Genomic DNA, 7,620 nt, shown 5'->3' with positions numbered 1-7,620 from the left:
AAAAAAAAAAAAAAAAAATACAAAACATTAGCTGGGCATGGTGGCGCGTGCCTGTAATCCCAGCGACTTGGGAGACTGAGGCAGGAGAAGTGCTTGAACATGGGAGGCGGAGGTTGCAGTGAGCCGAGATCGCACCACTGCACTCCTGCCTGGGTGACAGAGCGAGACTCCATCTCAAAAAAGAAAAACACTGGTGCATAACATTACCAGGATGTAGACTTGATGCAATCCACCCATCTAAGCAGAGGTCCCCAGTTTTACTTGTTCTTGTTGGTATGGGTGTAGGTGTGTATTAAGTTCTAGATAATTCTATATCCCTGTAGTTTTTGTGCCACCACAGTCGTGTCACTGAACCATTGCAACACAACAGATGTGGCTGGTGGGAAATAAAGACCTCCCAACCCACTCTAAGACATCCACATCCTAATCCCCAGACCTTGGAATGTGTCATTTTACATGGTATAAAAAGGACTCTGCAGCCGGGCATGGTGGCTCACACCTGTAATCCCAGCACTTTGGGAAGCCAAGGCTGGCGGATCACCTGAGGTTAGGCATTCAAAGCCAACATGGTGAAACCCCATCTCTGCTACAAGTACCAAAATTAGCTGGGTGTGGTGACATGAGCTTGTAATCCCAGCTACTGGGGAGGCTGAGGCAGGAGAGTCACTTGAACCCAGAGGCAGAGGTTGAAATGAGCCAAGATCGTGCTCATGGTAGAATTTCTTTTGGTTTGTTTTGAGACGGAGTCCTGCTCTGTCGCCCAGGCTGGAGTGCAGTGATGTGATCTCAGCTCACTGCAATTTCTGCCTCCCAGGTTCAAGTGATACTTCTGCCTCAGCCCAGTGAGTAGCTGGGACTACACGTGTGCGCCGCCACACCCAGATCATTTTTGTATATTTAGTAGAGACAGGGTTTCACCATGTTGGCCAGGCTGGTCTCCAACTCTTGACCTGGTGATCTGCCCACCTTGGCCTCCCAAAGTGCTAGGCTTACAGGCATGAGCCACTGCACCTGACTGCCTATGCTTTTTAAAAAATTGATTTTTGTCCTTTTTGTTTGTTTTGATTTGTTTTGAATCACAGTCATCCTAAGAGGCGTGAAGGGCCTGGTGCAGTGACTCACACCTGTAATCCCAGCATTGTGGGAGGCCAAGGCAGGCGGATCACTTGAGTTTGGGAGTTCGAGGCCAGCTTGATCAACATGGAGAAACCCTGTGTCTACTAAAAATACAAAATTATGAAGGGAAGGAAAAAAAAATACAAAATTAGCCAGGCGTGGTGGCGCTTGCCTGTAATGCCAGCTACTTGAGAGGCTGAGGCAGGAGAATGGCTTGAACTTGGGAGGCGGAGGTTTTGGTGAGCCGAGATTGTGCCATTGCACTTGCACTCCAGCCTGGGCAACAAGAGTGAAACTACACACACACACACACACACACACACACACACAAGGTGTGCAGTGGGATCTCATTTTTTTTTTTTTTGAGGCGGAGTCTCACTCTGTCGCCCAGGCTGGAGTGCAGTAGCACGATCTTGGCTCACTACAACTTCCGCCCCCTGGGTTCAAGGGATTCTACTGCCTCGGCCTCCCAAGTAGCTGGGACAACAGGTGCCCACCACCACGCCCAGCTAATTTTTGTATTTTTAGTAGAGACAGGGGTTTCACCATGTTGGCCAAGCTGGTCTCCAACTCCTGACCTCAAATGATCTGCCCGCCTCGGCCTCCCGAAGTGTTAGGATTACAGGCGTGAGTCCCGCACCTGGCCAGAAATTGGACATCTTTACATGAGTGTATTGACCATGTTCATATGTGTTCAGATCCTTTGCCTATTTATTTTTATTTTTTATTTTTTGAGACAGAGTCTCACTTTGTTGCTCAGGCTGGTGTGTTGGAGTGTAGTGGCGCGAAATTGGTTCACTGCAACCTCCGCCTCCCAGGTTCAAGCAATTCTCCTGCCTCAGCCTCCGGAGTAGCTGGGATTACAGGCACGCGCCACCACGGCCGGCTAATTTTGTATTTTTAGTAGGGACGGGGGTTTCACCAGGTGGGCTAGGCTGGTCTCGAACTCCTGGTTCTCAGGTGATTCACCTGCCTCGGCCTCCCAAAGTGCTGGGATTACAGGCCTGGGCCACCGCGCCCGGCCTAAAAACTTGTTTTGTTGCCTGCTGTCTCACTGGGGCCTGGAGGAGCAGCACTCAGTAGGAGGCAAGGCATCGTTGTTGAATAAATGAATGATTCTCAGCTGTGGCGTTTGTTTCGGCACATGCACCTGTGGTTGGGTTCCATCTGCCCTCGTTAGGCGTGGCATGCCTGGCTTCGATCTACCCTGGGGCGGGTCCGACCTGAGGCTCTGAATTCCGCGCCTGTCCCCAATGGAACGACGCCCTACACCTAGCAGAGCCATTTCCGCATCGTCTAGCGCCCCGTGGGTCCTATTCCGGCCGCGGTTGCCCTGGGCAACGCTTGGCGTCGCGCTTCCTGTATTGATTCGAATAGCGGGAGACGTCACGTCCTCCCGAGATGCACATCGTGCGCAGGCGCACCCGCTTGGAGTGGGCGGGGTCTGGCGGGGTCCGAGCCGGCGGGGGGGCGTGGTCGCGATGCGCCGCGCGTCGGCGTGGGGGCGTGGCCGGGTCGCGGGGGCGCGCGCGGCCGGTGGGGCGCGCGCGCCGGAGGGAGGGAGCCGGGAGGCAGCGGAGCAGCGTCCGCCGCCATATTAGGGACCGCGGAGCCCGGGATTCTGTCAGCGGCGGCCGCCGCTGGGCCTGCGGGAGCTGTGGGGGTCGGAGGCGGGCGCCGTGCGGTGCCGAGAAAGGCGGGGTCGGCGGGAGCCAGCCAGCGACAGGAGCGAGCCAGGTGAGGCCGCCGGGGTCGGGGACCCGCCCCCCCGGGCCACAGGCGGCGGAGCTCGATCGCGACCCCCCAAAAGCGTGCCGGCGGGACTGGCTGCGACCCTCACTCCAGCTCAGGCCCCTCCAGGAGTCCCCAGTCCCTTGGAATGGCGCCCCCTAGGCCGAACTAGGCCCGGGTGACCTCAGCATCCTCATCTTCCGTGTTAACACCCAATTCCGAGCGTCCCCCCACATTGGGGCCTGCCGTGACCCCCCACCCCGAGCCACCTGCAAGTCGTCACCTCCCCCACGCCGCCGTCAGCGTCCACCGTTCTTTTTAGAAAAGGCTGAGGTCTGCACCCCCCAAACCAGGGGACCCCACTGCGCACCCCCAGAACGGCCGACCCCGCCTCCTAACCCGGGAGATTTCCCTCCGGCCTGTCATCCCCGGTACTTCCCAGTTCAGACCCTCCCAGGTGGAGTCCTGCCCACGTGAAGTCGCCCCCAGTCCCTCGCCCAGGCCCCAGCCCGCCCCTCGCCCCGATAAAATGCAGTCTGAGCCCGGGACACCCGGAAACATGTGTCTGGGGTCACTGTCCTGTGCTCCAGGCCCCGAAGGCACGGTCTGAGTACATGGAGGTCCCCGTTTCACCCCGCCCCTCTGCTTTCTGCCCCCCACCCTCCCGGCGTGCCCGGTGCCAGCCCCATCCCCCCCAAACCCACCTCTCCCACCAGAGCGTCAGACGAGCTGTTCAAGCCCGAGCCCCGTCCCTCCTCCGAACTGAACCTCCGTCCCGCCCTGGGTCTCCCTCCAAACGCAAGCCTGGCCATCTCGGACCCCCAAAACGTGGAGTGTGGCCCCCGGTCTGAGCCATTTTGCCCCTACCCAAACCCCTGACACCCCCTACCCTCCTTCCACCGTCCGGACCTGTCCCCCACCCACAGCCTACACCTGTTTTGTTTTTCCCGTTTTCTCCGCCCCAAACTCATTCTCTGGTTCAGGGCGCCCCTCTGGCAGGAAAACAGATCCCCCCGCCCCGCCCCAGTCTGCGGTGATGACCTCATGCCTCTCCACGGTGAGGCCCCCACCCCAACCTATGTGCTCTGAAGCGGGGTGATTTGCCTAAGGGAAAACCATCCACCCAGAACACACACAGCCGCCCCCGGCATGACAGCCTGCGGGGACTTCGAAGTGAAAGCAGGGTGGTCTCTCTGGGCGTGGGGTGGGGATAGAAGCTGACGACATCCCTTGGGTTGTCTGCGGTGCGGAATTCCACGTGGGCTTCCTTCTGTGTCAGGGCCCTTCCGTGTTTTGGGGACAGCCGATTGTCGTTTCCTTCGGAATCCCAAGTGGAGGCAGGTGTGCTGGCTGCTGGCCGCTGCCGGCTGCCCTGCGCTCGGCGAGGAGTTGGGTTGCGTGGGGCTTTGCTAAGGGTGTAGGCTCCTGCTGAAAGGCAAGCCCCGTGCTGTGCTGGGGACGGGTGTCTTGGCAAAGTCGTGCCCGCCAGTTTGCCCCTGTGACTGACTGCTTCCCAGGTAAAATTTCAGAACCCGCACACTGGCTACAGGCAAGGGTGGGGTGGAGGAGGAGTTCCTAGAAACGAACAAGCCCCATCAGTCTTCAGGGTGGGGCTGCATTGATTTTCTTTTTTTTTTTTTTTTTTGATGGAGTTTCACTCTTGTTGCCTAGGCTGGAGTGCAATGGCGTGATGTTGCCTCATTGCATCCTCCATCTCCCAGGTTCAAGCAATTTTCCTGCTTCAGCCTCTCAAGTAGCTGGGATTACAGGCATGCACCACCACACCTGGCTAGTTTATATATTTAGTAGAGATGTTTTTCGTGTGTGTGTGTGTGTGTGAGAGCGCCAAATAACTCATTTCTTCATTTCTTGCATTTGAAGTACTCTTCGATGACATCCTTGGCCTGAGACTCCTTGCCATAGTCTTTAACTACTACACAACTGCAACCAACCTCTTTCCGGGGCTTCTCCTCTCTGTCAGTTTTTACAGAGGCCTACCCATTCCTCTAGTTTCTTGTTGTCATCAACCTTAATTGGGTTGATCTGGTGTTCAGCACAAAGGGCCTCCACCAACTTGATATATATAGGCTCATCACAGTTGGATGCAAGCACACAAAGATGGGCTTGGTGCTTGTCTAAGGCTTTGGCAGCTTCTCGAATTCCACGCGCTAGGCCATCGTGGATGAGGGCGGTCCTCAGCACCTCTTGTAAAGCAGTATTAACGTCCATTACACCTCCAGCAGCAACGCCTTCCTCGGCCCTAGCGGTGGGTTACCCGTGAAGCAGAATCTTGAACGCACCCAAGCCTCCGCCTCCGCACGACTCAGCGGCGGCAGGGAAAGAGCAGAGGTGGGGTTTTGCCGTATTGGCCAGGCTGGTCTTGAATTCCTGACTTCAGGTGATCCGCCCGCCTCAGCCCCCCAAGAGTGCTGGGATTACAAGCGTGAGTCACTGTGCCCAGCCTTCCATTGATTTTCAAACCACCCTCTGTTTACTGGGGCTTCTGGTGGGAGCGTTTTGTAGACTAGGGACTTCTGGGTTTGGGGAGGCTCAGAATGGAATTGGTTCTGAGGAACTTTTTCTTCGTGTCACTTAGTGGGAAGAGGATGGAAAGTTGTGTGTGTGTGGGGCCACCCCTGGGGACTCCTGGCAAAGCTCTCCACTGGCAGATTCTGTCCCGAGGGGATACTTGACCGTGTTTGGGCCAGAGGTGCTGCTCAATGCCCCGCTGTGCCCAGGACGCCCCAGTACAGCAAGCAGCCTGTCCATGGTTCTGGACTGTGAGCCCCCTGAGGGCAGCGACTTCGTCTGCCTGGTCCCAGCTCTGCCCTTGGCTTGCTCAGTGCCCTGGGCTCTGTGTTTGCCCAGAGTGGGCCCCCTGCTGGGGCTGCCACAGGGACCTGGGCACCTCCAGCAGGAAGCGAGTGTCTGACCTCATCTCTTTTCTGCCCTGACACCTCCCTGTGGTCACCAGTGACCTCCTGCTTGTCACCTCTGCCTGTCACCACCCTGCCCACACCTCACTTTCTCCCCAGCCACTCGACTCACCACAGAGCCATAGACCCTTCCTGGGCCCCTTAGGGTCTTATCCAGGGATGTCCATGTCCCCAGCGGCCCTGGGTCCCTTTGTGCTTTGGCAGGTGACTGTCTTCCTCTGCCTCGGTGTCCTCATTCATGGCTGGGATGAGGGGTGCACAAGCAGCCCACCTGGCTGCACCTCAGTAAGTCACTCAGCTGCCGCTGACCACGAATGACACCCCACCCTGAACAGTGGGCCCACTCCCATAACAGTGGGCCCCTCCCCCTCAGTTTTGAACTTCATCTGGTTATTCCTTCAGGCTCCTTCACTGTCCCTTCTTTTTTTGAGACGGAGTTTTGCTCTTGTCGCCCAGGCTGGAGTGCAGTGGCACAATCTTGGCACACCACAACCTCCACCTCACGGATTCAAGTGATTCTCCTGCATCAGCCCCCCAAGTAGCTGGGATTACAGGCATGCGCCACCATGCCTGGCTAATTTTGTACTTGTAGTAGAGATGGGGTTTCTCCATGTTGGCCAGGCTGGTCTCGAACTCCTGACCTCAGATGATCCTCCCACCTCGGCTTCCCAAAGTGTTGGGATTACAGGCGTGAGCCACCGTGCCCGGCCTTACTGCCCCTTGTTACTTTAATTTTTTCTTGTGGCAGCTTTATTTGAATACACTTCTCATGCCACACGATTCACTGCTGTAGAGTGTGCAGTCCCCTGGTTTTTATATGTTCACAGGCCCGTGCAGGCATCACCTCTGTCCCACCCTAGAGCCTTCTCATCCCCTCAGGAAGAAACCAGCCTTGACCCCATCAGCCGCCACCACCTGTCTCCCCCGCCTCTGTGGCTGGGCCTGTCCTGGACATTTCAGAGAAATGGGATCCCACACTCTGTGGCCTTTTGTGTCTGGCTTCTCTCACTGAGTGTGGCAGCCTCAAGGTGCATCTAGGCTGTGGCCTGAGTCAGAGCCCTGCTCTTTTTCATGGCCGAGTCATGTTCTGTAGTGTGGAGGGACCGGGTCTTGTGTGTCTCCTCCTTCAGTGGACCTTGGTGCTGTTTCCAGCCTCTGCCTGTTGTGAGTTGAGCTGCCGTCAAGAGGCAGGTGCTGGTGATTATGTGGCGGCATCCTCCTTGCTCTGCTCTGTGACTCAGGCCCTGGTGCCTCCTTTCGCCGGCTGATTGTGTCTGATGGTGTCATTCCCATGCCAAGCACCGTGAGCCCAGCTCAGGAGACCTGCCTTCCAACCTTTCCTCCCTGTCTTCCTGCTCCAGTGCGTGTGTCCTTTCCACCCCAGCTTTCCCAAATTGCACGGTCGGATTTCGTTTTTTTTCTTTTCTTTGATTTTCTTTTCTTTTTTCTCTTTTCATTCTTTCCTCCCCCCCCCTCTTTTTTTCTTTCTTTCTCTTTCTTCTTTCTTAGCTAGGGTCTCTCTTTGTGTGCATGGTTCTGATTTCCCCCCCTCCCTTCCTCCCTGCTGTCTTTCTTTCTTTCTTTCCTCTCGCTTTGTTGCCCAGGCTGGAGTGCTGTGGCATGGTCACGACTCACTGCAGCCTCAACCTTCCAGACTCAGGTGATCCGCCCACCTAGTCTCGCTCTGCTAGATTAGAGTGCAGTGGTACAATCTTGGCTCACTGTAACCTCCGCCTCCCAGGTTCAAGTGATTCTCCTGCCTCAGCCTCCTGTGTAGCTGGGACTACAAACGCGTGCTGCCACGCGCTGCTAATTTTTGTAGTTTTTTTTTTTTTTT

The 7,620-nt window shown here is 56.3% G+C and overlaps 1 protein-coding gene and 1 pseudogene across 2 annotated transcripts in view; one reads left to right on the top strand and one right to left on the bottom strand.

The window, feature by feature from the left end:
- The first annotated feature begins 2,641 nt into the window (after positions 1-2,641).
- The window catches only part of FZR1 (fizzy and cell division cycle 20 related 1), a 29,611-nt gene continuing 24,632 nt past the window's right edge, over positions 2,642-7,620 (top strand). For both annotated transcript variants that reach the window (XM_017507424.2, XM_017507421.2), the window contains exon 1: positions 2,642-2,853. The gene's annotated coding sequence lies outside the window, so the exon portion shown is untranslated. The remainder of the gene's footprint in view (positions 2,854-7,620) is intronic.
- Positions 4,686-5,118, bottom strand: LOC108288444 (annotated as a pseudogene).

Source organism: Cebus imitator, unplaced genomic scaffold, assembly GCF_001604975.1.
Source record: "Cebus imitator isolate Cc_AM_T3 unplaced genomic scaffold, Cebus_imitator-1.0 Scaffold375, whole genome shotgun sequence".
Taxonomy (NCBI): domain Eukaryota; kingdom Metazoa; phylum Chordata; class Mammalia; order Primates; family Cebidae; genus Cebus; species Cebus imitator.
Note: the sequence above shows the minus strand (reverse complement) of the source record. Positions and strands in the feature narration are given on the sequence as shown.